This window comes from Heptranchias perlo, chromosome 4 (assembly GCF_035084215.1).
Source record: "Heptranchias perlo isolate sHepPer1 chromosome 4, sHepPer1.hap1, whole genome shotgun sequence".
Classification (NCBI taxonomy): domain Eukaryota; kingdom Metazoa; phylum Chordata; class Chondrichthyes; order Hexanchiformes; family Hexanchidae; genus Heptranchias; species Heptranchias perlo.
Window position 1 is genome coordinate 55939062 of NC_090328.1, and position 21853 is coordinate 55960914.

At 42.2% G+C, this 21853-nt stretch overlaps 1 protein-coding gene across 6 annotated transcripts in view; it reads left to right on the forward strand.

Annotated features, from left to right (window-relative positions):
* Positions 1-21853, forward strand: part of apc (APC regulator of WNT signaling pathway) — a 264075-nt gene that overhangs the window by 91290 nt on the left and 150932 nt on the right. Inside the window, exon 1 of one of the 6 annotated variants that reach the window (XM_067982955.1) lies at positions 5703-5722. The exons of the other annotated variants lie outside the window; for them this stretch is intronic. The gene's annotated coding sequence lies outside the window, so the exon portion shown is untranslated. Of the gene's footprint in view, positions 1-5702; positions 5723-21853 lie in introns of those variants that run through there. 6 annotated transcript variants of the gene reach the window in all.

The window sequence follows — 21853 nt, forward strand, 5'->3', positions numbered from 1 at the left end:
GAGTTTGGGCAGTCTCAATCCAGTTTCTAGTAGATAAGGCACTAATTTGGTGCTATTTGGCAATCCCTGGGAGAACGCAGGATGACTGGTGTGGCAACTGGAAAATAAAATGTTGCATCGTAAGAACTGTGTAAAATGTTGCACTTGTGCAGTAGGAAATGCTTTACTGAGGCATATTATTTGGATAGAGTGGAGGTAACTTGCATTTGGCTGCTATACCTTAGCAGGAAGTACTTGAGGTGATGTGATCTGTGAAATGGGAAGATTTCCAATCACCAGCACTAACGTACTTCACTTTGAGCACAAAAATATCCTCTTTTTGGGGTTCCTCTGAAACTGCTTTTATATTGTTCATGGGCCTGTGGTGTGTCTCACTTTGCAGTCTAGTCAAGATCAGGTACTTCCAATGCAAGGGATTATGTCATCAACAGTTGTTGAAGCAGATTATACAAATTCTTTTAAATGAGAATTAGCTTGTTACTTGAACAAGAGGAATAGCAAAATGCTCGGGGAGCAAGCAGCAGAATGGGATTAAAATAATTGGCTCACATGAGAGAAAAACCAGTGCAGACTTGGAGTCTAGTGGTTTGTTTCTGTGCTGTAACATTGGCCCTGAAATTACTGGGAAAATAATGGCAAGTTCATGGCGCCTGCCGTTATTCGGTCGTTTTAAAAAAAAAGTTATTTGTGGTGAAGAAGAGATATGCCATGAGTTCCGATTTGCCAAAAATTTCTGAATAATTGATCTTGCAAAAACCAGAAATATTGCAATCTCGCCCTGGGCCTCCCCAGTGACATTGCATGTCAAGAAATTGCTGGATTTGTGCTGTTAATGCAAATTAATCTCGCTCTAGCCATTTAGGGCTGGAAATTCATGTCGTAAGGACTTTATTAATGATTTGATTTAAGGTTCGGACATGCCAGTCAACCTTGGAGGCCCAGAAAGAGAACAATGAAACTGTGGAGTCTCACTCATGCAGGTAGTAAATTGTTCCTAGAGGTTTTATAAATTTTAAATTTTTCAATTTTTTTTCTTACTTTCCTTTCTGTCTCTCTCCTCTTAATTTACTTTCTTTCCCTCTATTTCTCTTTCTCTCTCTAATTTGATTCTAATTTACCCTATTTTCTTCTCCGTTTTCACTTTCTTTCTCTATCCTTTTGTTTCATTGGTTAAGGAGATAGATCATTGGGCATGACATTCGTGAGGTCCCAGATGCAACGTTGACATCGCTGCGCCATTATCATTTCACATTTCCAGCAATTTGCGGTGCAAATATAGTGTAATCTGAAGGGCGAGGTAAAAAGTCTAGTTCATGTCGCTCGCAGCGAGATACGCTGTTCCAGCAATTTCTGGGCCAGTGTGATTCTGTAACACATGTCCTACCTCTGAGTGACAGCATATTAGTCCATAGACGTGCTGGGCCATTTTACTGGTGTTTAATAGCATTTGAATAAAGAACATTTTGTTTACTATTCAGTGGCTTATACTTGAGAACCTAATCTGAATAGTTCATGAAAAATGTTAAGATATTCCATACGAGCTTCATCTATTTGGTGCAACAGAGGAAAAATCTGATAGTCACATTGCTTTAGATTGATTTTAGTCCCTATGAACAATGTCATTCTGTAGGATTTCACTCTGCCCTTTGGTGATAAACTGTTTCTTAGTATCATTCACCTGCTTGTCTAATTTTGAAAATTTTTTATTTTACAAAACACAATAAGGAAACTCTGCAGCTGAACATGCTCTATATCTACTTTTGTTTTCAGTTCAAATTACAGGAGACAGTTTGACTTTAAAAACACAGAAATGCCAATGTAGTATAAAACACAGCTTGTTAAGACATGATGCAGTACTCCATTATGTGGAGGGCTCTGGCTGTGACCTCCTAAAATGTTTAATCCCCGATTGCATTCTACTGAGGAAATGGCAAGCAATAGTGATCAGCTGATAGTGGCTATTTGATTTTTAAGCCTCAGCCTGCCACTGCAGTTAATGCATTAATCACTAAGATATAACTGATTGATTGCATTTAGTTGGCAAAGAGGTGCGTGCATGAACTAGAAGTGTTTGGGGAAGCTGTCACACCAGCCCGCCTAGATAGTCCCTTAAATCAAATTTCAACTAATGTCATCTGTAGGTGGGTTTTCAATAATTATTAAGATTTTCAAAGATATGCTAATCTTATGCATTTTGTAAGTAAACTACAGTACATTTCAACTTTGGCCTGGACACTTGCAGCTCTCTTTTGACTTGAGCTGACTCTTGTGTGGATGCAAGGGATGCTGGGATTCATGGGATGATGAACTCTCGGCATCCAAGGGGGAGGGAGGCGAGCTGGAATGGGTGTGGACCCTTTTGTCAGTACACAGTTCTGGTAGGGGTTCTGCACCTGGGCTGTTCTGCCTTTTTTCTGTATAATTTCCTGCATTTTTTGATATTTCAGGTTTCCAGCATTTGTTTTAAAAAATTTTTTGTTCAATGTTTGGAGCTTGAGTACTGCTTCCTGAGAAAACATTTAAGTTAAGTAGATAAGATTATGTAATAAAGCTCTTCTAAAAGAGACGTTGAATTGCTCATATTAACCATATGAATATTCTTTGTACATTTTCAGTTTTGCATTAACTGCTTAGATTTTGCAATAGAGTCTGTGAAATGTTGCTGGTGTACTGAAGTTGATTTGCCTTTTGTGGTGGTATACATTTTACCTTAGAAATGTTTGATGCACAAATTCCTTGAAGATTATTGCTCCGAGAAGAGAAAGGTGGGGGAAGCAACAGAGACAGCTGAACTTCTAAGCTGGTCTCCTTATCTAAGGAAGGATATACTTGCTTTAGAGGTGGTGCAACAAAAGTTCACTGGATTAATTCCTGGGATGAGAGGTTGACTAGAATGTGCCTACACTCTTTGGAATTTAGAAGAATGAGAAGTGATTTCATTGAAACATTTAAGATTCTGAGGGGGCTTGACAGGGTTGAGGCTGAGAGGTTGTTTTCCCTGGCTGGAGAGTCTAGAACTAGAGAGCATAGTTGCAGGATAAGGGGTTGGCCATTTAAGACTGAGATGAGGAATTTCTTCACTCAGAGGGTTATGAATCTTTGGAATTCTCTACCCCAGAGGGCTGTGGATGCTGAGTCATTGAGTATATTCAAGGCTGAGATAGATAAATTTTTGGACTCTATGGGGAATCGAGGGATATGGGTATTGGGCAGGAAAGTGGAGTTGAGGTTGAGGATCAGCCATGATATGATTGAATGGTGGAGCAGGCAAGAGGGGCTGTATGGCCTACTCCTGCTCCTATTTCTTATGTTCAGATGGTGACTAAGAAGTCCATGAGCTCTTTGCACTTGTTGGGGGGAGAGAGGTTTCAGGAGATGGTTGGTCGTGGAGAAAAGAAGCTAGGATGATCCTGGAGTAGTGGGCATTTTTGACAGGGGAGTGAAGCCCAGTATTGCTTGATGTGGTCCAGCCAGATCTGGTGATGGATGGCTAAATCATTTGTGTGCCAGATACCAATCTGCACCCCTTAGAGCTGAGGGAGCAAAGATGGTGGCCCCATATTGGGGATATTGACTGGGTTAAGAGAGAGTAAGTGTTTAATGAGGACAAGGGCAACAAAGGTGGAGTGGAGTGAGGGAGTGGTTGAGCAGATTGATGACTACAGAAGTATTCTGCCGAATGGAGACCCAACAGCTCAGCAGTTGAGATTTACGAAGTGCAGTTGTAAGTGACTTGGGGTGAGTTTTTTCCCCAGGGACAGACACATAAGGAAGTAGGGATTAGAAGGGGTAGAGAGATGTGGTAGAGGATAGAAGAAAGTGATTGGAGATGGCCACCTCTCTGATAGAGACATGGATGTAGAGGGGAACAGGAGATGGCAAGGTCGAGAGGCAGGCCATAAATATGGGTAGGTAAGTTTATATGGAGGAAGATGGTTAAGGAGGGTAGTGAATTCAGAGGAGAGTTTTGTTGATAGTACTTTGGTCATCACTCCTTAAAAGATTCCTTTCTTCCTCCTAAACTGCAAATATTTTGTCCTATTATTTCTCTTTCTGACACCTTCACTGTGTTGAAATTATGACTCATTGCACCTATGCTTACCTCATTGTTTCTGAGGATCTCATTCCTTTCCCTCTGCAACCTTCCTTCTGAGTCAGAAGGTTGTAGGTTCAAGTACCACTCCAGTACTTGAACACGTAATCTAGGCTGATCGTGCAGTACTAAGGGGGGTGCTGTCTTTTGGATAAGATGTTACGGCAAGGCTCTGCCAGTTCTGGTAGATATGCAAGATCCCATATCAGTATTCAGAGAGCAGGGATTTCTGTGTCCTAGTCAACATTCCTCCCTTAGCTAACACCAAAAAATAAAACATTTAACTGGCCATTCATATCATTTGCTATTTTGCATAGAATTTACAGCACAGAAACAGGCCATTTGGCCCAACTCATGTTTGTGGGGCCTTGCTATGTATGTGCTTGTGTAAATAACAACAGTATCTCCAATTCAAAAGTATTTTATTGGTTGTGAAGTGCTTCGACCAGTCCTGCAGATTAAGATGATGCACTATATAAATGCATGTTTGCTCTTAGAATCATAGAAAAGTTACAGCACGGAAGGAGGTCATTCGGCCCATCGAGATCGGCTCTATGTAAGAGCAATCCAGCTAGTCCCACTCCCGCCCTATCTCTATAGCCCTGCAAATTTTTACCTTTCAAGTACTTATTCAGTTCCCTTTTGAAAGCCACCATTTAATCTGCCTCCTCCGCCACCCCCCCCCCCCCAGCAGTGCATTCCAGATCATAACCACTCGCTCCGTAAAAAATTTTTTCCTCATGTCACCTTTGGTTCTTTTGTCAATCACCTTAAATCTATGTCCTCTGGTTCTTGACCCTTCCGCCAGTGGAAACATTTTCTCTCTCTATTCTGTCTAGACCCGTCATGATTTTAAATGCCTCTATCAAATCTCCCCTCAATCTTCTGCGTTCCAAGGAGAACAACCCCAGCTTCTCCAGTCTATCCATCCAAACATTCAAACCTAAACGTGAGGTCTCCTTATCACCACTTTGTGATTTACCTTTTTTTGTTTTTAAATTCAGTGATATTCTGCACTATGGGCTTGGCCCTTTGAGGGATTTCTCAGTTGAAAAAGTAGTATATTTCTATATATTGTATGGTTGATGTTACATCCTTTGGACCAATTTTGAGCAGATTAGTTTCTTTAGATAGCATTCCTTTTTAATTGACTTCTACTTGAATTACATATTATGATGTTGATTCTTTTGATTGACGACATTTATTTTTCTGCATTGTAGCTAGTCATTTTCTTGAAATTCATATGGAATGGTCTTGTATGTTATTTTCACCATGTTGTTTATTAGTGAACATTCTGGTGTTATGTTCAATAGGAGACCCAAGAGCTGATTTAAGTACAGGCCCTAACCTGATGCTTCAGTAAACTTCAGGTCACTTATTTAGCATAACACAGGCTGGTGCATTTTTTTTTACCGTTAGGGTCAGGGACAATTCTGGTATTAGTATTTCACCACATAGCATTCATTGGTGTCCTTAGTCTTGGCCAATTAGATTACTTGTTATTAATATGACATATGGATAATGGAACTATTATATGTACTAATACAGCAATATCCTTATATTTCTCTTTTACAGCTGTAAAATAATTGTGTTCTTATATTTCAGATCTGGATTGGAGGTGTCCCTCAAGTATGCAAATTGGTTTATTATTGGTATTGTAAAAATGTTCTTGACCAATGTAGATTTTATTTAAGTATTTTTCCTCTGGTCTCTGTGGTATAGTTGTTTTGAATATTGAGAGTTTCCTTTGCCTTGTTCAAGTGCTTGGTCTGATTGTTACTTAAAACTGTTCTAAATTTGATACAATTCAACAGAGGAATAATTTTTGAATGTTGTAGTTGAGTAGTTTTTGTTTGTCCTGAAGTTAATAAGGACATAAGAACAGCAGTAGGCCATTCAGCCCCTTGAGCCTATTCTGCCATTCAATTAGATCATGGCTGATCTATACCTCAACTACATTTACCACCTTGGATCCCTGTCCCTTGATACCCTTGCCTAATAAAAATCTATCGATTTCAGTCTTGAAAATTTCAATTGACCCAGCATCCACAGACTTTTGGGGGAGAGAATTCCATATTTCCACCATACTTCATGTGGAAAAATTGCTTCCTGATTTCACTCCTGAATGGCCTAGCTCTAATTTTAAGATTGTGCTCCCTTGTTCTGGATTCCCCTTAGAGGAAATAGCTTCTCTGTATTTAATCTATTGATATCTTTTATAATTTTAGGCACCTCAATTAGATCACACCTCAATCTCTAAACTCAAGGGAATACAACCCAAGTTTATGCAACCTGTCCTCATAATTTAACCCTTTAAGCCCCGGTATCATTTTGGTAAATCTGCACTGTACCCCTTCCACGGTCAGTTTATCTTTCCTGAGGTGTGGTGCTCAGAACTGAATGCAATCTCCAGATGGTGTTTGACGACAGCTCTGTACAACTGAAGCATAACTTCCTCCCCTTTGTATTCCAACCTATTTGAGATAAAGGCCAACATTCCTTTTTTGATTACTTTTTGTATCTGTCCACAAGTGTTTGTGATTTGTGTACCTGGACATGCAAATCCCTTTGCTCCTCCACAGTTTCCAGTCTCTCGCCATTAAGAAAATATTCTGATTTGTCTTTCTTTGGATCCAAAGCGGATCACCTCATACTTCTCCATGTTAAACTGCTTAACCAATTGACCATTCGGTTTGACAACTCATATCAAGATGAAATGCAAAGTTTCATCAATAGTTTTATATGGGTGATCAACTTAAGTGGTGTGAGGGCGATCTGTCACCCCATTGATCACTAATGTTGATTTGGTTGATAATGGCTCGTTAGGTGGGTGTCCCCTTTTTCTCACAGCTCCACGTGCACCCTTCCCGAAGCTCAGCGCTCGATCGCAGAGGATGACCACCTAGAAGAATACCACACCACCGGTCTAGGGTATATGATGTAGCTAGTCCCCTGCTAGATCAAACCTCCAAGACCATTTCTAAGTTCACATAGGGAAATCAAGCTCTAAGACTCTGAACGTGAAAATTCTATCATTTTTATCCTTCCTGGGCAGTTTGCCTTTTTGTAATTAAAGCAGCACCCAGTGTTTTAAATCCAAATAGTGTCAGTTGATGCCCATCTTAATCACCATTAATTTGAAGCTCATTAATCCCAATACATTTCACCTGTAGTTACTTCATTGCAGTTGATGTGTGCAACATGTAAATACATAGGGATTATTAACAAGCTAGATAATCTATGGGGACTACAAACAAATGTAATTTTGCTTCGTAACAAGTTATTGACTATCTGCTAGGCATGTGAAGTACGCAAAGTGAAAATTATCTGAGGCTGGTCACAGATTCTTAATAGGCTTTTGTAGAAGCTGAGTCCAGCTTCTAAATCTAATGGCATCTGTGTTATAAATATTACAAGAGTTGGTAATTACGATTTGTGTTTCCCAATATGGTGAGCACAAGTTCATTAAGTTTTTACTGTTAAAATTATAATGTACATTTGTTGTAATTTTACAATCTAATTTGAAATGGGAAACACTGCTTGACAAGGTGTACTTGTTAGAGGAATTGTGTTAGGGGGGAAAACACTGAGGTGTTGGGATCAGTACAGTTTTTAATTTATATCAATGACTTGGTTCAGAAACTCGAAGCAAATTGGTCAAATTTGCAGACGATACCAAGCTAGGAGAAGCAGTGGAATCAAAGGAGGCAGTACAGAAATTAAGAATGAGTTCAATAAAAATGTGAGTGCGCAGAACAATGGCAGATGAAATTTAATACAGACAAATGTGAAGTATGGCACATTGGCAGGAAAAATGGACCAAACATACTTCAAGAACGATGCTGAAATAGCTTAGGATGAAGTTGAAAGAAACGTAGGTGTCTTACCAGACATGACGTTCAACATGTCCAACCAATGCAGAGCAGCAATCAACAAAGCCAATGGAATGTTTAACTACATAGCTACGACAATAGAATACAGGTCAGAGGAAGTAATGATTAAATCACACCTTGAGTACTGTGTCCATTTGTGATTGCCAAGAAAGAAGGGAACTGTCAAATGTCTTGAAGTCTAGGTGCAACATGTCATGAGGCTTGCCACAATCCACTTGGGAAAACATGCCGTCAAAAAAATTCAAGGAGATTATCCCTCTTTTGTATTCATGTTGACTGCTGTTCATTCAAAACAGTATTATTGTACAGATAATCTTCATGTTTCCACAGATGCTGCCTGACCTGCTGTGTGTTTCCAGCATTTTCTTTTTTTTTCAGATTTCCAGCATCTACAGCTTTTTGCCAATAGATCTATGGTTGCGCATTCCAAATGTGTTGCCCTCATTGAAAATGGACACTGCGTTGGCCTGCTTCTAATTTGCTGCCGCCTAGCCACTGTCCAATGACTGACAGTCATTACGACAGAATATCTTGCCAAACTCTTCCATAATCTCTTTCAGCATTCTGGGATAAGACAATACAATTTATCCCTGGGGATTTATTCTTTTTGAGACCTTTTAGTGTATCTAGGACTTCCATTTTATTTATATTGAAGTTATTAACTCCGAAGCGGCCATGTTGCTCATATCTTCCCTTGCAACTGCTCGGAGGAAGTAGTCACTCAGATTCTATACTGCCTTATGCTGTCTTTTGTTTTGAGTCCATTTGCAATTTTTGGCTCTTGCCTCTTCTCTAACTGACTCCATACTATTCAAGTCCTGAAATAACTTCTTACTGTTAGTCTATGCGCCTTCAGCTCTTTTTTTATAGGTCTATTTTTCTCTCTCTCTGATCACCCTTTTAACATTTTTCTACATGTTCTAATATTCATCATAGTGGAATAAGATTTATATGCCATTAATGTTATCGAGTTCAGCTTGATATCCTTATCTAAGGACCCTACTTTTAACAATCATTCACATAAGTTTTATTTTTATTCAGACTATAGCACCTAAAAAAAAAGAAGTTGATTGATTCAGTTCATGTCTGTAAATTATATTGGCTGTGCTTTTGTAGTTACTTGCAACGGTCTATAATTTTGTCTGTCATAGTTTTATATTGTGAAAGAGCGTAATTGTACCTGGACAAATATGGTTAAGAGGGCAGTTATATAATGTCCAATGAAAAAGGCCAATGATAATCTCATCAGATGGAGTCTTGGGAAAAACAATTCGCTCCTGTGAAATAGTTACGTTGGAGCTGAATTAAAGAATCTCTTTGGACTGTAATCTTTTATGACTGATAAACCACTATTTTGGGGATTACTGTAGTTTTACAACTGTGTTTATTCATTTTAAAGGATGTGCTTTAATTCAGACAGCTGTCTTCCCCTTGCCCCTTAGTTATTCCAGTAAGCCAGCAAATCTGACGGGAGAGGTTTTATTTTGTCACCAGCCCTTTTAAAGGAAATATCTGGCCTACACACAATTTGATTCTGTACCTGGATCACTCCTCTAGTAGCCAACAGAAATTCATGTTTATCATTGCCTCTACATTGTAAAAACTTCAGTAGCAGCCATCAACTGCTTTGGTAAGATGACTAGCCTTTTAACACAAGGTGATGTATTGGTTGGTGTAACTGGCTTAAAATACACAAGCGAAATTAGAAATGCTAACAGGACATTTTAATAAATGTTATAAAAATAGGTTTGTTCTACTGATTAGACCAAAGATCAGTTTTCTTTGTATTCAAGGCAATCCCGTACACTACTGGAGAGGAGGGGGAGACACCTGAAAGGACGATACTGCTATAAAGCATATTGGTACTTCTCTTAACCTCCTCTGCCTCAGTGAAAATAGTCTCGGTACCTCAAGACTTTCCTTGTAACAAGTTACAAATCCCTGGTATCATCCTGGTACACTGTCTTTAATGTCCTCTCTATAATAGAGCACCTAAAACTGCATAGTTATTTGTCCAACTTCATTTCCTTGTACTAAATCGAGCAATGCTTCTTTCCTGATTGGACAAAAAAACACTTATCTGGAGATCTAGGAGGCCAAGGAGCCTTATGTTTGAGCAGATGACATCCTGCAGTTCTAGTCCTGTCTTCCGCATCAACAGACTCCAACCTTTGAATTGGCTTCAGTTGGTGTCAGTGGCTCAAAGGTACTAGCCAATTATGTTCAAGCCTGTAGTTTCTTTCTGTAATGACAAGATGTGCATTACCTCTTCTGGACGGAGGAACCTGAAAATCATCCAGTTTTTCAAACATGCTATTTGACTGCATGAACTGTTTTAGCTAGGAATCTATTTCTACACATCCATTACTGTAGGGTGGGGAGGGGAAGATAGCCATATAATTTTATCTTGCTTGATGCGTATTAATCTCAGTCATGTCTTCTAGCTCTGTGTTAACAGTGCTTGATCTGGATTTTGCATTTCTCTTAGCATTTTAAAACCCGAATCATATTTTCTTTCAGGATAAGTTCAGTTCTGTAAGTATTAGAATCCATTCTTCTCGCTTCTCTTTGAGCCCTCCCCAATGAATCAGTGCCCTTCTCAAGGTGAGGTACTCAGAATCGCTCATAGAAAGAAAGAAAGACAGATTTATATGGGGGGGGATTTTCATTTCAGCCCGGTATCCCAATTTAAGTCAGGCAATGTGTGGTTTGGATGCCTCCGACTTGAACGTTGCTGAACCTGATTATATTTTTTAGTTCAGCTAATTTAGATGTCAAGGACAAGTGCCAGGCATGATTCATACCTCCTATATGGTGCCCTTCATTAGGGGGAGGGATTTCATATGCTGCTCCAGATCTTAAAGGCTTGTAGCTGCTAAAAAGGGCTTTTGTTAGCGATAGTTCTGGAATGAGAAGGAAAATGTTGGTTAGCAGTTGCAACGACAGTAGCAGGGAGTCTTGGTTTAAGGAGGAGACCATAGAAATATTGCTGCAGTAAATGCAGCAGAGGAGAGATATCCTGTTCTTTCCCGATGGCCGTCAGGTCAGCTGAAATGTGGGTCAGGGATCTTGGCAGGGAGTCACTGCTCGTCTCAATGTCAGAACGTCCATAGAACCGGGATTCAGTGTTGGAAAATGTACAGTAACCTTACCAGGAATAATAAGGAAGGGGACTGCACTGTGACCTCATAATAATGCAGTGCAGCAACTATATGTGGCATGAACAGTTGACTTCAATCCACACATTTGCAACCATCTTCAGCCAGAAGTGCCGAGTGGATTATCCATCTCTTCCTCCTCCCGATATCCCCACTATCACAGAAGCCAGTCTTCAGCCAATTTGATTCACTCCACGTGATATCAAGAAACGGCTGAGTGCACTGGATACAGCAAAGGCTTTGGGCCCCAACAACATCCCGGCTGCAGTGCTGAAGACGTGCTTCAGAACTAGCCGCGCCTCTAGCCAAACTGTTCCAGTACAGCTACAACACTGGCGTCTACCCAACAATGTGGAAAATTGCCCAGGTATGTCCTGTCCACAAAAAGCAGGACAAATCCAATCCGGCCAATTACCATTCCATCAGTCTTCTCTCAATCATCAGCAAAGTGATGGAAGGTGTCGTTGACAGTGCTATCAAGTGGCACTGACTCACCAATAACCTGCTCACCGATGCTCAGTTTGAGTTCCGCCAGGACCACTCAGCTCCAGACCTCATTACAGCCTTGGTCCAAACATGGACAAAAGAGCTGAATTCCAGAGGTGAGGTAAGAGTGACTGCACTTGACATCAAGGCAGCATTTGACCGAGTGTGACACCAAGGAGCCCTAGTAAAATTGAAGTTAATGGGAATCAGGGAAAACTCTCCAGTGGCTGGCTTCATACCTAGCACAAAGGAAGGTGGTAATGGTTGTTGGAGGCCAATCATCTCAGCCCCAGGACATTGCTACAGGAGTTCCTCAGGCAGTGTCCTGGGCCCAACCATCTTCAGCTGCTTCATCAATGACCTTCCCTCCATCATAAGGTCAGAAACGGGGATGTTTGCTGATGATTGCACAGTGTTCAGTTCCATTCGCAAACCCCTCAGATAATGAACCAGTCCGTTCCTGCATGGAGCAAGACCTGGACGACATCCAGGCTTGGGCTGATAAATGGCAAGTAACATTTGTGCCAGACAATGACCATCTCCAACAATAGAGTCTAACCACCTCCACATGACATTCAACAGCATTACCATCGCCGAATCCCCCATCAACAACATCTGGGGGTCACCATTGACCGGCAACTTAACTGGACCAGCCACATTAATCCTGTGGCTACAAGAGCAGGTCAGAGGCCGGGTATTCTGCGGCGAGTGACTCACCTCCTGACTCCCCAAAGCCTTTCCACCATCTACAAGGCACAAGTTAGGAGTGTGATGGAATACTCTCCACTTGCCTGGATGAGTGCAGCTCCAACAGCACTCGAAGTTTGACACCATCTAGGACAAAGCAGCCCGCTTGATTGGCACCCCATCCACCACTCTGAACATTCACTCCCTTCACCACTGGTGCATCGTGGCTGCAGTGTGTACCATCCACAGGATGCATTGCTGCAACTCGCAAAGGCTTCTTTGACAGCACCTCCCCAACCCACAACCTCTACCACCTGGAAGGAGAAGGGCAGCAGGCACATGGGAACAACACCACCTGCACGTTCCCCTCCAAGTCACATAGCATCCCGACTTGGAAACATATCGCAGTTCCTTTATCGTCGCTAGGTCAAAATCCTGGAACTCCCTACCTAACAGCACTGTGGGAGAAACTTCACCACACGGACTGCAGCGGTTCAAGAAGGCGGCTCACCACCACCTTCTCGAGGGCAATTAGGGATGGGCAATAAATGTTGGCCTTGCCAGCGACACCCACATCCCATGAACGAATTTTTAAAAACTTAACAGCACCTCTGTTTCCCTGCACCACTTCCTTCATCAGGAACTATATCCTGCTAAGCACCTCCACATGCATGTTTGTGTTTTCCCAACACCTATGGATGCCACCCTGATACATGGGTATCAGTGCATGTCATGACACCAATATCAACTACTCAATGCATGCAGAAGAGATGAAGAGGACAAGAATAGGGGAGGCCCAGCAATCTTACATATCTTCTCAACTTTTGACGAGCAGACCTTCCAAATACATGAACATAACTTTGAAACGGAAGCATGTGATGGGGAAGGAGGACTGGTCCCAGCTAAGGGTTCGTCGCATACTTATCCTCCCTTGGTTTCATTTATTTGAGTCAAAGCATGCGCTGAACAGTGAATCCTTGCCAATACTGTAGATGAATACACCACGCCACCAATTTGTAATGAGGATGTGATTGTAGTACTTTCTCTTCTCTACCGTTGGTATAATACAAGATGCTACGGTGGGGACCAACGATTACGCGCAATCATGTACCTCACGGTACGTCGTGTCACTCATTCTCACCCCAGCATCCACTCTAGGGGATTTAGAAAGTAAATTTGTGGCGAGTACACTAGGTGAGGCAGCATAAAAATGCAGGAGCAAGTGTAGGTGGCACAAGGGGTGCAGGGACCAGATGGCCAGAGGGTGAGATCATAACCATGTACCATTAATGAGGGCAAAGATCCTGATTACTGGGGTACAGATTTTAAAGAAAGACGTGATCTGAGCATGAAAGATTGTTCAAGTCATTGGGGAGTATGCCTACCAGCTTTCAACATGTGGGGACTATTGTGGATGATCCCACAACCTGTATAGGTGGTGCATTAATGCATAGGATAGAAACATTGCAATACACCATGGAGTACATGGCAACTCCAGAGCCGTTGGGGGTGGAGTCCTCCTATGACTGAGGTCCCAATGCCAGTCTTAGCATATCTCATGAATGCTCAGATTGCTGCCATACAAGCTGTGAGCTTTATTGATTCATTCTTGGATAGCTTTGGTAATTGAAGAGAGAAAACTATTGATCGGGACTTCATTAAAGTTGTTGTTGCCATTTAGACTGCTGGGCTGCACACTAGCATGATGCTGCTGCTGCCTCTTCTGATGGGAGTACATCGGCATCATTTCACCAGGCTCCTGATGACTTCATGTACTGAAAAATAAGCAGGATCAGGCTGCACCTTTAACTATATAATGGTGCAGCTGGACTAACTCAGCCTCATGCTCACAGTGGTCAAGTGTCATGTCAATCCGAGGTGTCTCACAGCTGCCAGTCACCTCGCAGGATCCAGCCATTGGGGTGAAAACGAGAAGAAGCACATAATTAGGTTAGTATGGGGTAACGAGCACTAGAATTAAAGATACAGCATTTGAATAACAAAATATTTTGATACTGTAATTACAACATGCGCAGAGTGTTTCATTGGTATGGTTCAGGACCATATTTACGCAGTTGAGAGGGTTGGTATTGCTGATGATTAAGAAAGTTGTTGTGCAAATGTAGTTGATGGGGATTTTTTGGACCTAGGAACATACAAACAGGAGTAGGCCAGTCAGCCCCTCGAGTCTGTTCCGCCATTCAATGAGATCACGGCTGATCTGTATCCTAACTCCTTTCTAACTCCTGCCATGGCTCCATATCCCTTAATACCCGTGGTTAGCAAAAATCTTATCGATCTCAGATTTAAAGTTATTGAGCTAGCATCTACTGCTTTTTGTAGGAGAGAGTTCCACACTTCTACCACCCTTTCCGTGAAGAAGTGTTTTCTGACTTCTCTCCTGAATGGCCTGACTCTGATTTTAAGGTTATGTCCCCTTATCCTAGACTCTCCATCAGCAGAAAATGTTTCTCTCTACCCTATCAATTCCTTTAAAAATTGTAAAAAACCTCCATTAAATCACCCCTTAATCTTCTGTATTCCAGGGAATACAAGCCTCATTTATGTAATCTCGCCTCATAATCTAACCCTTGGAACCCTGGTAAGGATATATTGGCCTGGTGAATGTGTGCTGCGCTCCTTCCAGGGTCATTATATCCTTTCTAAGGTGCAGTGCCCAGAACTCTACACAGTACTCCAGCTGTGGTCCAACCAGGGCTTTGTGTAGCTGTAACAAAACTTCCTCCACTTTATATTCTAGCCCTCTAGTATAAAGGATAGCATTCCATTAGCCGCTTATTTTTTGTACCTGACTACTACGTTTTAAAAAATTCATTCATGCGGTGTGGGTGTCGCTGGCAAGACATGCATTTATTGCCCATCCCTAATTGCCCGTGAGAAAGTGGTGGTGAACCACTGCAGTCCATGTGGTGAAGGTACTCCCACAGGGCTGTTAGGAAGGGAGTTCCAGGATTTTGACCCAGCGACAATGAAGGAACAGCGATATATTTCCAAGTCAGGATGGTGTGTGACTTGGAGGGGAACGTGCAGGTGGTGGTGTTCCCAAGTGCCTGCTGCCCTTATCCTTCTAGGGGGTAGAGGTCGTGGGTTTTGGAGGTGCTGTCGAAGAAGCCTTGGTGAGTTGCTGCAGTGCATCTTGTAGATGATACACACTGCAGCCACGGTGTGCTGGTGGTGAAGGGAGTGAATGTTTAAGGTAGAGGATGGGGTGCCAATCAAGCGGGCTGCTTTGTCCTGGATGGTGTCAAGCTTCTTGAGTGTTGTTGGAGCTATACTCATTCAGGCAAGTGGAGAGTATTCCATCACACTCCTGACTTGTGCCTTGTAGAAGGTGGAAAGGCTTTGGGGAGTCAGGAGGTGAGTTACTCACCACAGAATACCCGGCCTCTGACCTGCTCTTGTAGCCACAGTATTTATGTGGCTGATCCAGTTAAGTTTCTGGTCAATGGTGACCCCCAGGAAGTTGATGGTTTTGCCATTTAATGTCAAGGGGAGGTGGTTAGACACTCTTGTTGGAGATGATCATTGCCTAGCACTTGTGTGGCTTGTATGTTACTTGCCACTTATCTGCCCAAGCCTGGATGTTGTCCAGGTCTTGCTGCATGCGGACATGAACTGCTTCATTATCTGAGGGGTTGCGAATGGAACTGAACACTGCAAACATCCCCACTTCTGACTTTATGATGGAGGGAAGGTCATTCATGAAGCAGCTGAAGATGGTTGGGTCTAGGACACTGCCCTGAGGAACTCCTGCATCATTGTCCTGGGGCTGAGATGATTGGCCTCCAACAACCACTACCATCTTCCTTTGTGCCAGGTATGACTCCAGCCACTGGAGAGTTTTCCCCCTGATTCCCATCAACTTCAATTTTACTAGGGCTCCTTGATGCCACACTCGGTGAAATGCTGCCTTGATGTCAAGGGCAGTCACTCTCACCTCACCTCTGGAATTCAGCACTTTTGTCCATGTTTGGACCAAGGCTATAATGAGGTCTGGAGCCGAGTGGTCCTGGCGGAACTCAAACTGAGCATTGGTGAGCAGGTTGCTGGTGAGTAAATGCTGCTTGATAGCAATGTCGATGATACTTTCCATCACTTTGCTGATTGAGAGTAGACTGATGGGGCGTCAATTGGCCGGATTGGATTTGTCCTGCTTTTTGTGGACAGGACATATCTGGTCAATTTTCCGCTTTGTCGGGTAGATGCCAGTGTTGTAGCTGTACTGGAACAGCTTGGCTAGAGGCACGGCTACTTCTGGAGCACAAGTCTTCATTACTACAGCCGGGATGTTGTTGAGGCCCATAGCCCTTGCTGTATCCAGTGCACTCAGCTGTTTCTTGATATCATGTGGAGTGAATCGAATTGGCTGCAGAAATTTTAGTGATCTGTGTACATGGACCCCAAAGTCTCTTTGGACCTCCACTGTTCCTAGCTTTTCACCATTTTAAAAAATACTTGGATCCATCTTTTGGTCCAAAATGGATGCCCTCACACTTAGCTGTGTTGAAACCCATCCGCCACAGTTTTGCCCACTCATTTAATCTATGAATGACTCTTTATAATTTTATGCTCCAGTTTACACTACTTACTATGCCACCAATTTTTGTGTCATCAGCAAACTTGGATATATGGCTCTCTATTGTGTTATCTAAGTCATTAATAAATATAGTGAATAGTTGAGGCCCCAGCACAGACCTTTGTGGGACACCATTAGTCACTGCCTTCCAAATTGAGTACATACCAATTATCCCTACTCTCTCTCTTCTACCGCCTAAGCAATCTCCTAACCAGGTGAATAATTTGCCTTCAATTCAATGAGCTTTAATTTTAGCTAACAGTCTCTTATGTGGAACCTTATCGAATGCGTTCTGGAAGTCGATATAAACTACATCCAAAGACATTTCCCTGTCTACTATTTTAGGTGCTTCCTCAAAAAATTCAGTTAGGTTTGCGAGACATGACCTGCCCTTTACAAATCCATGTTGGTGCTCTCTAATCAGCTCAAATTTCTCGAAGTACTCAGTCACTCTGTCCTTAATTATAGATTTCAGTAACTTCCCCACAACAGATGTTAGACTAACAGGTCTATAATTTCCTGGTTTCTCTCTCATCTTTCTTAAATAATGGAGTTACATTTGCAATTTTCCAATCTAACGCGACAATTCCTGAATTGAGAGAGCTTTGGAAAATTATGGCTAAAGATTCTGCAATTTCCTCTCCTACTTCCTTTTAAAACCCTGGGTTGGAAACGATCAGGTCCTGGGAATTTGCCAGTCTTTAGTGTCATTATTTTTTTAATACTGTTTTCTTGCTTATATTAACTCAAGTGCGTTCCAGTCCTTGATTCATTATTGGCTTCCCTGGACTGTCAGATATATTATCATCTTCCTCTACTGTGAAGACTGACACAGTAATTATTCAACAAGCCTGCCATTTCCTTAATTTCATTTGCAATATTACCTGCATCTCTTTTTAAAGGGCCCACATTACCCTTGATTACCCCTTTTCTTCTAATATAATTGTAAAAACTTCTTGTGTTATCTTTCCTCGCAGGTTTCTTTTCGTATTCCCTTTTTGCAGCTCTTGCTTATTTTTTTTTGCCTTCCTTTGCTGTTCTTTATATCTCTCCCAGTCCCCTAGATCTACACTTTTGTTTGTACTTTCCTTCATTTGTATTATCTCTCGCCTCTTTTGTTAACCATTGCTGTTTTATTTGATAAGTAAACTCTTGCCCCTTAGGGGTATATACTGGTCCTGTATTAAGCTAGATTCTTTTTTGAACACCTTCCAATGTTCATTTGTAATTTTACCCGATAGCAGTTTTGACCAGTTTGCTGTCGTCAGTTTCTTTCTCACCTCGTTAAAGTAGGCCTTAACAAAAATCTAGAATCTTACTAATTGTTACGTTTCTCCATTTCAAACCTTACATTGAATTCGATCATATTATGATCACTGATCGATAAATGTTCCCTTACTGTTAGATTATTAACTAAGTCGAGCTCATTACTCATTACTAAATTTAGTATGGCCTGCCCCCTTGATGGTTCTAGAACATTACCAGCAAACTGGTCAAAACTGCTACCAGGTAAAATTGCAAACAGAAAATTATCTTGAGTGCACTCAGGAAATTCACTATCTTTCTGACTTGAGCTACTCTGCTCTTCCCAATCTATATGAAAATTTAAGTCTCCCATCAAAACAACTCCGCTTTTGCTACAAGCCTCTCTGATCTCTGAATTAATACATTCTGCCACTTCATTGCTGCTATCAAGAGGCCTGTAGACAACTCCCATTACAGTTTTAAGTCCCCTCTTATTCCTCAACTTTAACCATAAGTGTCCCTGCTGATTGTTTTCCCATGCATATATACACTCTCTTACTAATGTTGTAATAGTATCTTTAATCAATAAGGCTACCCCTCCTCTGCTTCCAGTTTCCCTAGCCTTTCTAAAGATCTTGGGGGAGATGGAGGGAGGACTGTTTGTGCAAAGGGTGGATGGGGTAATTATGAGAAGTTATCATCTAAGGGACTGTCAAATAGCTCTTGCATCTGGCAAAAGTGCTTGTTCAGCTGGATCATTTGGCTCCTCAGGATTCTGAATGATGTACCCGTGGTAATGTTCAGTGGCCTCTTGCTGAAGCATGTCCGTGTTCATGTTGATTCTTCAAAAGGAAAAGCTAAATTATGGATCATGTAATAAATAACAATGATTCATGACACTTTGGTCGGGCTTTGCTTTAATATGCCTTTTGATCTATCAAGGCATTTGAACCTTTGTTTTCTGTTGCTTGTGGTAACGAAGGCTCTGGTGAATGCATGCACCTCATTGTACCTGTGCTCGGGATCTAAATGGAGCTGCTGTAGCTATGGTTATGAGCTATGGTTGGAGAGTAGCCTTGCTCTCTTAGAACCCAACTTTGCACTTTTCTTTGTGGATCAAATATGGGGTGGGGGGGCGGTGGTGGTGGTGGAGGGAGTAGTGAATACCTTAAAATGAAAGCATCATGACTGCTGCAGGGGAAACAGGCATTTACTTGGGTGATGGTCATAGACTTCCTGCACTTTGATGCAATAACCTTTTTAGTTCATGAATGTTCCACTATTGTGTAGGAGCACATGGAGCTATATGTGTGCATTCAATGACACCCTAGACTTGAAGGAATGCAGACATTTGGCAAAACTTTAGGGCTGTTGCTGATTGTCCACAGGGGAATTGATAAAGTTGCTTACACTGGGAAACAACATGACAATCACTTGCTTAATGCATCTGTGGACTTGAGACTAACTGACTGCTGATGTTTCCTGTGCCTGCTTGGAAACAGTTGAAGGCAGAAAAAGTTCAGGATTGGCAGCACCATTCCTATTCTGGAGTTTGGCTAGAGGCCATCATAATTTATTTAGCACAAAACTGCTGCCGCCACCGCATTGAATCTGAGTCTTTGCATGCATGCCCTCGGACAAATCAAGATAATTCCACTGTTGCCATAGATATGGTTGGAAAAGTCATGGTGGGTGGGAGCCCTCTTCCTGTAATGTCTTCTGGCTCCCCTTGCATCTATTGGTTACCCTCAGCCTCTGCTTTCTCTAAGTAATATAAATGAAGTAAGATTTCCATCGGAACACGTAGTGTCAAGGTGTGCAGTGGGAATAATGATGACGGACCCCAAAGCTGCCCTACAAAGCTCCTTGCCCCACACAGTTGAACAGAAAGAAAAATATAATGCTTTTCTAAAAACCTTAACCCTAGTTGAAGAAGCTAAAATCAACTTGCAGCTATGTGTTGTTGGCTGCCACTTTAAGTAACTTCTTATGGAAATGTACAACCTAGCAACTGTCAACACCCATATAGGCAAGATTAGGAAGTGACATTGCACTGGCATATTTGCTGGAAAAAGATCAGGAAGGTTTAATGACATCACTGACACATCATTATAGTATCATGAAGCCCCTGTCTCCTGTCCCCTGAAAATGCACATGATGGACAAAAGGGCTGGAGACCCAGTGTTACTGGTCTCTGCAACTTTTTCCAGTCCTGTCTGCCCTGTAAACTGCTGCACACGGGGCATTAACCAACACACAAATCGATTCCATAGCCTGTTGTCACATTTTAGGAACACCTCCAATGTTTCAAATAATTGAATTGCTTTGAAATGTAGTAACTCTTGTTGTGTAGGCAAACATCACTACCATTTTCCACACAGCAACAACTCACAAACAGCAATGAGATGATGGACCAATTAATCTGTGTTTTTGTGTGATATTGAGGGAGGAATGTTGGCCAGGAGACTAACAACTTCCTGCTCTTGAATAGAGCCATGGGAACATCCACACAAACTGCTAAAACAGGCAACCAAGGCCACAGTTTAATGTTGACAGTTAGTTAATTGGAAATTGTAGCATTTATTTTAACATTAAGGTACCGAGTGCCAAGTGTAACAGTTTTTTTTATCCATTCGATACAAGGCAACTGGAGTAAGGGGGAAGGTCCTCTGTTTACAACCAGGACATGTCGATTCTCTTACCTGTATATAACCCAAATTCCCTCTATCTGTCTGTGTGCACATTTTGGCTGCTGTTGCAGACCTGAGCCCATTGCTTCTATCTCGTTTTCCCTCTTGGGCCCCTTCTCTCCTGACTTCTTTCTGTCATCCAATCATGCATCCTTTGATTTCTCCCCTCTTGGGAAATTTGCCCCCCATTCACCCCCCCCCCCCCCCCAAACCCATCACTACTCTTCTGCCTTCCTACTCTGCTGCTGCTGTCCCTGGCTTGAATTCCCCTTGGATATTCCCACAACTACCCTCAGTTCCTCTCTTGGCATTCTCTGAAGTGCCCATCAAGGCACCTGTTGTTGCCTCCTTACAAGCAGCAACCTCAACCGCCCCATCCTCTCTCACTGACCTACCCACCTATCGCAGCCACTGGGGGCTAACATCACCAACCTTTTTCCTAACCCACTCACCCCACCCTCCACTGCTGGTTTGGACTCTACCAGTGGACAACAATCATTGCCCCTCTCTGCATTGCCCTCCAGAATGTTTGTTCACTCATGAACAAGGCCCTTGTCATCCACAATCTTAGGTGGATGATTGCATTATCTTGGCTTTAACTGAAACTCTGCCTCTTACTGAAGTCTCCCCACCTGGCTATACTTTCCAGCACATGTCTCGCCCAAACCGCCGTTGCAGCAGTGTGGCCCTTGTAACAAAATCACACCTCTTCCCCCTACTTTACTTTTTGCACCTCACCTTGATCCATCTCTCTTACCTCTCCTTTAAAATCCCTTTTCTCTACCGCCACCATCTCAAGCCACATCCTGAGTTTCTCATTGAGATGTCCTCCCTCAGCCTCTGCACTGTGACTCCTCATCTATGGCGATTTTAATCTTCTTCACACCCTGCCTCTTCTCTGAATTCACTGCCCTCCTTAATTTTCTCCGTCTACGTAAACTCTTCTACCCATATTTACGACCTCCCCCTCAACCTTGCCATCTCATGTGCCTCTCCATTCCCAT